The sequence below is a fragment of the Myotis davidii genome, unplaced genomic scaffold, assembly GCF_000327345.1.
Source record: "Myotis davidii unplaced genomic scaffold, ASM32734v1 scaffold577, whole genome shotgun sequence".
Taxonomy (NCBI): domain Eukaryota; kingdom Metazoa; phylum Chordata; class Mammalia; order Chiroptera; family Vespertilionidae; genus Myotis; species Myotis davidii.
Window position 1 is genome coordinate 1,564,457 of NW_006289082.1, and position 9,591 is coordinate 1,574,047.

A 9,591-nucleotide genomic window follows, 5' to 3' on the forward strand; every position below is an offset into this window, starting at 1 on the left:
CAGAACTTCAGCTCTGAGATCCTGGCTGCCTGAAAGCAGGTTTCTGGGGTTTTGTTTAACTTCTATATTTGTAACAATGTTTCAAACTGCAGGCTCAAAGGCCTGCAGCGGCAGGCAGGGAACGTTGGTCCGTCACTGAGGCAAGCAAGCCTCATGTTAGTTTCTGGCTGCCTGGCTGCCAGCTGCCATCTTGGCTGACAGTTAATTTGCATATCTCGCTGATTAGCCAATGAAAAGGGTAGCAGTCGTATGCCAATTACCATGTTTCTCTTTTATTAGTGTAGATAGCTCTTGCTGCTATATCATTAAGGCTCATAATATTAGCCCTGGCCAGGTAGCTCACTTGGCTAAAGTGTTGTCCCAATATGCCAAGATTGCAGGTTTAATCCCCAGTTGGGGCACATACAAGAACCAACCAATTAATGCATACATAAATGGAATAACATATTTATGTTTCTCTCTCTCTCTCTCTCTCTCTCTCTCTCTCTCTCTCTCTCTCTGTAAAAATCAATTTAAACGTGGAAGGAGGGCGAGAAGAGACTAATCAAAGAATTTATATGCATATATGCATTGCCCATGGACACAGACAATAGACAGGTAAAGGCCTGGGGTGGGGTGGGAGGCGGGTGGAGGAAGGTGAAGGAGGGAAAATGGAGACATCTGTAATACTTTCAACAATAAGGTAAATTTTAAAAAAGTTTTTACAAAAGGTAAGTAGAAATTTTTTAAGTTAATTTAAAATAAATTACTATGCAGCATGAAAAAGATAACAGAGAGCCTCATATATTGATATTGAAAGTAGTTAATATATATTGTTAAATAAAAAAAGCAGGTCATCAAGCAGTATAAAAAAGTCAGTTAAAAAAAAGGACTCCTGATATTTTCCTATGAGGTTTAGAGCAGTTGAGATTTAAACGAGATCTATATGATTCCAAAGCCAATGCTTTTTCTAATACATTAGTGCAGGATGTACATATATTGAGAAGAAAGAACATCAAAAACTAAATGTTCTATTTAAACCTGTAGTTGCTGCTCAGAAAATAAAAGATGCAGAACCAAAGTTAGTGGTTTGTTTTTCTTCATGCAAGAGCAGTGAACTAAAGGAGAGCAGTGTATGTTTTCTCTTGTTTCTGATGGGAAATTGTAAACACACACACTGACACACACAAGTCCTTATATTGATTTTGGAGATAAAAATTTTACAAAGATTTTATTCATGACTGAAATTATTAAAAGATATGAACTAAAAGTATGACAAAGCAGAAAAGGAAACAAAAACCAGTGGGCATGGGTTTTCATGATGTTGTTAAAAGCAAAACACCCTTCAAAACTTCTCTGTGTGACACTTCAAAGCTCTTCTAAGCTTTGCATATTCTTTTCATACTAGTTTAAATGTGTGTTTCCTCCTGTAGAAGATGAGAGCTATGTAGACTTGAGAGGTGCTAGAGTTTCCCTCACACAGCCCACACTTTGACATTTCTCCTTCCTCCTAATGATAAAATATTTGCCTTCAGTTTACCTACTACTTTTTAAAAGATCTACCACTGGAAGTTATTGGGGTAGAGAGGTATTTCTATTTTAATTTGATTTATCTGTATAAGATTATGATAGAAATTTAATTTTATAATTCTACTAGTATATACCAGATAACAAAAAAATACGATAAATTTGCTGTAAAGATTTTCAAAATTAATTTTGAACCTTTTTCTTTTTTCAGAAGCTGGGTTGGTCAGTGACTTTGTTGAAGGCTGAGAGTTGAAATGAATTTGCAGATGACACACAATTTCTAAGGTAAGCTAATACGGTAGTTCAATCAAGATTGTAAGTGCTCTTGACAGACATGTAGACTATAGTAACACACTAAAATAAAATGTATCAAGAATAAATATAATACCGATTTAAGTTTTACAAAACAATTGCAGAAGTATTAAATAGACTTCCATTTCTGACAATATGATAGGCTACAGATCACCAAATCTGTAAACTACTGACTCAGTTGATTCAATATTTTAAAAACACTTTATAATAAATAGATGAACATATAAGAAAATAAGGGAAACTTTCTGGGGCTAGAAACAAAACAAGTACATTCTTTACATTCTGTGAGGTAAGCAAGTGCTAAAGTCACTGAATACTTTGGGAGTACCCATGGATTTCTGTTGGCATAGAAACTTGTACCTGGAGAGAAATGGGGACTGGTGAAAATTCCTTAGATTCTATAAAGTGTAGGGGGCCTGATCAGAGACCGTTTTGGAGAAGTGTACAGCCCTAGATAGAGTTAAAAGCTCCCTAAAAATTCCTGGTTACCAGCTCACACTAAGTAGAGTTTTAATTTAAATTGGACTTGGGTCTGTAATGCTCTTTGGTACCTGACAGGAATTATCACAAATTAGAATTACAATAGGTTCGCAATACTTTTTAGCATCCTATAACACAGGGTGGGGCGAAAATAGGTTTACAGTTGTGAGTACGGGAAAACGCAGTTTATTCTTGTATTACTATTTATTAATTATTGTATTCTTTTCCATATGAATAATTGGAAGCCTACTGTTTCCTCACCCTGTATATATATACATATACATGTATTTTATGATGTAAAAGTAATAGTCATTTCTGCAATAAAACTTGTTTTGAAAACAGAAATTTGTTCTAACATGATTAATATGTTAGGGAACAGGATGAGCGTAATGTAGATTTCTCATTTGCCCTTGTGCAGTTTCATTCATGAGAAACACTACATGAATGCAGAAAACCATCCAATTGAACCAAGCCACAAGGAATACACAAAATACACATATGCACACACCTACAACACCTACTAGCCATCTCATTGTACCACATATTAAATGTTACATCCATCCATATTTGATGTTAAAACTTTCCAGCTGATTTCAGATAACCCTATTTCTACTGTTTCAAAATAACACACAAGCTACAACTCTTCTAATACCCACTTTCACAAGCCTTAGGAATACCCTAATTAAGTTGATAACAATGTACCTACCTATATAGTTTAAGTTTAAAAAATTTGGCTCTCAAAAGAAATTTCAATCGTTGTACTGTTGATATTTGGTTCTGTTGACTAATGAGTTTGCCGACCACTGGTGTAGTGTGTCATTAAAGGCCAATATTTCTTTAATGATTTTCTGTCTCGATGATCTATTTAGAGCTGTCCATGGAGTATTAAGGTCCCCAACTATGATTGTATTTTAATCTGTTTCTCCCTTTAGTTCTGTGAGTAGTTTTATATATATATATATATATACATGTATATAATTGTTTAAAGTATTACAAGTAGTAGTACATATGTCTCCTTTTTTCTCCCTTTGACTTCCCGCCAGCACATGCCCTCACCTCCCCACCCCCAGTGTCTGTGTCCATTGGTTATCCTTATATGCATGCATACAAGTCCTTTGGTTGATCTCTTACCCCTCCCACCCACACCCCTACCCCTGCCTTTCCACTGTATTTTGACAGTCTGTTCAATGCTTCTTTGTCTCTGTATCTATTTCTGTTCATCAGTTTATGATGTTCATTATATTCCATGAATGAGTAAAATCATGTGATACTTATCTTTCTCTGATTGGCTTATTTTGCTTAGCATAATGCTCTCCAGTTCCATCCATGCTGTTGCAAATAGTAAGAGTTCCTTCTTTTTTACAGCAGCATAGTATTCCATTTTGTGCATGTAACACAGTTTTCTAATCCACTCATCTACTGATGGGCATTTAGGCTGTTTCCAAATCTTAGCTATTGTAAATTGTGCTGCTATGAATATAGGGGTGCATATATCTTTTCTGATTGGTGTTTCTGTTTTCTTGGGATATATTCCTAGAAGTGGGATCACTGGGTCAAATGGGAGTTGCAGTTTTAGTTTTTTGAGGAAACACCATACTGTTCTCCACAGTGACTGCATCAGTCTGCATTCCCACCAGCAGTGCAAGAGGTTTATTTTTTCTCCACATACTTGCCAGCACTTGTTGCTTATTGATTTGTTGATGATAGCCATTCTGACAGATGTGAGATGGTACATCATTGTTGTTTTGAGTTGCATCTCTCAGATGATTAGTGACTTTGAACATGCTTTCATATGTCTCTTGGCCTTCCTTATGTCTTCTTTCAAAAAGTATCTATTTAGGGCCATTGTCCATTTTTTGATCGAGTTGTTTATCTTCCTTTTGTTAAGTTGTATGAGTTCCCTGTAAATGTGGAGATTAAACCCTTATTGGTGATAACATTGGCAAATATGTTCTCCCATGCAGTGGGCTTTCTTGTTGTTTTGTTGATGGTTTCTTTTGTTGAACAGAACCTTTTTATTTTGATGTAGTAAAAACCACATAGTCATATCAATTGATGCAGAAAAAGCATTTGACAGAATCCAACACCCTTTCTTGATAAAAACCCTCAGCAATGTGACAGTACAGGGATCATACCGCAACATAATACTCAATGGGCAAAAACTAAAACTATTTCCCTTAAAAACAGGAACAAGACAGGGATGCCCCCTCTCACCACTCCTGTTCAACATAGTTGTGGAACTGCTAGCCATAGCAAGTAGACAAGAAGAAGAAATAAAAGGCATCCAAATTGGAAAAGAAGACGTAAAACTGTCCTTATTTGCAGATGACATATTACTATACATAGAAAACCCTGAAAACTCTATCAAAAAATTACTAGACTTACTAAATGAATTCAGCAATGTAGCAGGATACAAAATTAACGCCAAGAAATCTATGGCATTTTTATACACCAATAGTGAACTTACAGAAAGCGAGATTAAAAAAACAATTCCATTTACCATCGCACCAAAAAAAGTAAGATACCTAGGAATAAACTTAACTAAGAAGGTAAAAGACCTGTACTTGGAAAACTACAGGACATTGATAAAAGAGATAGAGGAAGACATTAACAGATGGAAGAACATAGCATGCTCATGGATTGGTAGAATCAACATCATTAAAATGTCCATACTACCCAAAACAATCTATAGATTCAATGCACTCCCCATTAAAATACCAATGGCATATTTCACAGACGTAAAATGAACTCTCCAAAAACTCATTTGGAAAAAAAAAAAAGACCCCGAATAGCTGCAGTGATCCTGAAAAGAAAAAAGTAGGTGGGATCTCAATACCAGATATCAAGCTGTATTACAAAGCCACTGTTCTCAAAACTGCCTGGTACTGTTCTCTATTCTATTCCATTGTGATATTTATCTTTCTCTGATTGGCTTATTTTGCTTAGCATAATGCTCTCCAGTTCCATCCATGCTGTTGCAAATAGTAAGAGTTCCTTCTTTTTTACAGCAGCATAGTATTCCATTTTGTGCACGTAACACAGTTTTCTAATCCACTCATCTACTGATGGGCATTTAGGCTGTTTCCAAATCTTAGCTCAATGGAATAGAATAGAGAACCCAGAAATCGACCCAAACCACTATGCTCAATTAATATTTGACAAAGGATGCAAGAAAATACAATGGGAATAAAGACAGTCTCTTCAATAAATGGTGCTGGGAAAATTGGACAGATACATGCAAAAAAATAAAAATCTCCAACTTACACTGTACACAAAAAATAAACTCAAAATGGATAAAGGACTTAAATATAAGACAGGAAACCATAAAAATATTAGAGGAATTCACAGGCAGCAAATTCTCAGACATATGCTGAAGCAATTTCTTCACTAATACAGCTCCTAGGGCAATGGAAACTAAAGAGAAAATAAACAAATGGGACTACATTTAAAAAGTATGGACATTTTAATGATGTTGATTCTACCAATCATGAACATGGCATATTCTTCCATTTGTTTATGTCTTCCTCTATCTCTTTTTTCAATGTCCTGTAATTTTCTGAGTACAGATCTTTTACCTCCTTGATTAAATTTATTCCTAGGTATTTAAAATTTTTTTTGTTGCAATGGTAAATGGTATTTTTTTTTAGTTTCTTTTACTGTGAGTTCATTATTGGTATATAAAAAAGCCATTGACTTCTGGGGGTTTATTTTATACCCTGCTACATTGCCAAATTCATTTAGTAAGTCTAATAGTTTTTTGATGGAGTCTTTAGTGTTTTTTATGTACAATATCATGTCATCTGTGAATTATGACAATTTCACTTCTTCTTTTCCAATTTGGATGCCTTTTTTTCCTTCTTCTTGTCTGATCGCCATTGCTAGTACATCCAGTACTATGTTGAACAGGAATGGTGAGAATGGGATCCCTGTCTTGTTTCTGTTCTTAGGGGAAATGATTCGTTTTTGCCCATTGAGTATTGATGTTGGCTGTAGGTTTGTCATATATGGCTTTTATTATGTTGAGGTATGATCCTTCTATTCCCACCTTGCTGAGAGTTTTTATCAAGAAAGGGTATTGGATTTTGTCAAATGCTTTTTCTGCATCAATGGATATGATTATATGGTTTTTATCTCTAAATTTGTTTATGTGGTATATCACATTTATTGATTTGTGGACATTGTACCATCCTTGCATCCACGGAATAAATCCCACTTGGTCATGGTGTATGATCTTTCTAATGTACTGCTGGATCCGATTTGCTAGAATTTTGTTGAGAATTTTGGCATCTATATTTATGAGGGATATTGGCCTATAATTCTCTTTCTTTGTATTGTCGTTATCTGGTTTTGGGATTAGGGTAATATTGGCTTTGTAGAGAGAGCTTGTAAGTGTTCCTTCCTCTTGAATTTTTTGGAATAGTCTGAGGAAGATAGGTTTTATTTCTTCTTTGAATATTTGATAAAACTTCCCTGTGAAGCCGTCTGGTCCAGGGCTTTTGTTTGTTGGAAGTTTTTTGATTACTGCCTCAATTTCCTCCATAGTTATCAGCCTATTCAGATTTTTTTATTCTTCCTGGTTGAGTTTTGGAAGGTCGTATTTTTCTAGGAATATGTATGGACATATTCTAGATTGACCAGTTTGTTGGAGAAGAGTTGGTCATAGTATTTTTTTTTTTTAAGTTACGTTGGTTTTTGTTTTTTTTTTCTAAATATATTTTATTGATTTTTTTACAGCGAGGAAGGGTTAGGGTTAGAGAGTTAGAAACATCGATGAGAAAGAAACATCGATCAGCTGCCTTCTGCACTCCCCACTGGGTAGGTGCCAGCAATTTGATTTCTTTCTTGATCTTGTTGGTAACCCATTCATTGTTTAGTAACATGCTGTTTAGCCTCCAGGTGTTTGAGTGGTTTTGGGTGTTTTTACTGTAGTTGATTTCTAATTTCATTCCACTGTGATCTGTGTAGATGTTTGACAAGATTTCAATCTTCTTGAACTTGTAGAGACTTATTTTATGTCCTAACATGTAGTCTGTCTTTGAAATGTCCCACGTGCACTTGAGAAGAATATATATTCTGTAGCTTTGGGGTGGAATGTTCTGAAGATGTTGATTAAGTCCCTCTGATCTAGTGAGTCATTTAGGATTGCTGTTTCTTTGCTGATTTTTTGTTTAGAGGATTTATCCAGTGATATTAATGGAGTATTAAAGTCTCCTACTATGATTGTATTGCTGTCAGTCTCTCCCCTGATATCTCCAGAAGTTTTTTTTAATGTATTTGGGTGCTCTTGCATTGGGTGCATATATGTTTACCAGAGTTATATCCTTTTGTTGTATCAATCCCTTTAGAACAGCCATGGGCAAACTATGGCCTGCGGGCCAGATCCGGCCCGTTTGAAATGAATAAAACGAAAAAAAAAAGAGACCATACCCTTTTATGTAATGATGTTTACTTTGAATTTATATTAATTCACACAAACACTCCATCCATGCTTTTGTTCCGGCCCTCCGGTCCAGTTTAAGAACCCATTGTGGCCCTCGAGTCAAAAAGTTTACCCACCCCTGCTTTAGAATTATGAAGTAGCCTTCCTCTCTCTTATTATGGTCTTCACTTTGAGGTCTATTTTGTCAGATATAAGTATTGCTACTCCGGCTTCTTTTTCATTTCTATTTGCCTGAAAAATGTTTTTCCATCCTTTCACTTTCAGTCTGTGTGAGTCCCTTGTTCTGAGGTGGCTCTCTTATATATAGCATATACATATATGGGTCATGTTTTCTTATACATTCAGTCATTCCATGTCTTTTAATTGGAGCATTTAACCCATTTACATTTAATGTTATTATTGACTAGAGACCTGGTGCACAAAAATTTGTGCACTGGCGGGGGTCAGGTGGGAGGTGTCTCTCAGCCCCACTTGTGCCCTCTCAGAGTCTGGGACCCCTCGGGAGATAACCACCTGCTGGCTTAGGCCCACTCCCAGGGTGGCAGATGGCAGGCCCGATCCCTCGGTGCCTGCCCTGCCTCCCCGGGCCGCGCACACAGCAGAGCCGATCCGGTGGTTGGGGCGCCGCCCTGGGTCCCACACACAGCAGGGCCAATCCGGGCGATGGGGCACTGCCCCAGGTTGGGTCGCACACAGGACGCCCGGATGGTAGCCAGGTGGGCCAGTGGATCGCTACTGCCCCACCCGGCCGCCCCGGGTCGGGTTGCACACTGGTAGCCTGGGCGGGCTGGCAGATCGCTGCTGCCTTGCCTGGCCACCCCGGGTCGGGTTGCACACGGGATGTCCCGATGGAGTTCGGATGGGCTGGCCGATTGCTGCTGCGCCGCCCTGGGTTGGGTCGCACACGGACGCCCGCCACCCCGGGTCGCAGATAGCAGGCCCAGATGGCGGCAGGCCAGGCGGGATGGTGCTGTCCCACCCCACCACCCTGGGTGGCAAATAGCAGGCCTGGATGGTGGTGGGGCAGGTGGGATGGCACTGTCCTGCCCTGCCTGTAGTATGCAAATTAGCCGTCATATTTGTTGGTGGTTAATTTGCATATCACTCTGATTAGCCAATGGGAGGCATAGCGAAGGTATGGTCAATTACCATGTTGTCTATTATTAGATAGGATAGATACTTGTTTGTAGCCATTCTATTCATTATGCCTGTGTTCCTTCCTCCCTTTCTATTTCTTTTTTTTACAGCATTCCCTTTAGCATTTCTTGCATTGCTGGCTTGGTTGTGATAAACTCCCGTAGCCTTTTTTGGTCTGCAAAGCTCCTGATTTCCCCTTCAATTTGTTTTATATATTTCAGTGCTTCCTGGTTGGGTGCATATATATATTAAGAAGTGTTATGTTTTCTTGATGTATTGTCCCCTTTGACATTATAAAATGTCCATCTTTGTCTCTTGTTATCTTGAAATCTATTTTGTCAGATATAAGAGTGGCTATACCTGCTTTTCTGTGGATGTTATTTGCTTGGAGAATCATTTTCCACCCTTTTACTTTGAATTTATCTTTGTCTTTATAGCTTAGAAGTGTCTCTTGAAGGCAGCATATTGTTGGGTTTTGTTCTTTGATCCACTCTGCCACTCTGTGCCTCTTTATTGGTGAATTCAGACCATTTATATTTAGGGTAATTATTATTATTTTTTTTAAATTTGTAGAAATCATTTCATGCTCTTTTTTTAAATATATTTTATTGATTTTTTACAGAGAGGAAGGGAGAGAGATAGAGAGTTAGAAACATCGATGAGAGAGAAACATCGATCAGCCGCCTCCTGCACATCTCCTACTGGGGATGTGCCCG

At 37.7% G+C, this 9,591-nt stretch overlaps 1 protein-coding gene across 6 annotated transcripts in view; it reads left to right on the forward strand.

Annotated features, from left to right (window-relative positions):
- Positions 1 to 9,591, forward strand: part of CAB39L (calcium binding protein 39 like) — a 133,573-nt gene that overhangs the window by 27,885 nt on the left and 96,097 nt on the right. For 4 of the 6 annotated variants that reach the window (XM_015562320.1, XM_015562321.1, XM_006761232.2 and 1 more), the window contains exons 1-2: positions 521 to 597; positions 1,718 to 1,791. The gene's annotated coding sequence lies outside the window, so the exon portion shown is untranslated. Of the gene's footprint in view, positions 1 to 520; positions 598 to 1,397; positions 1,409 to 1,717; positions 1,792 to 9,591 lie in introns of those variants that run through there. The other 2 variants (XM_015562324.1, XM_015562323.1) reach the window with 2 other exon arrangements.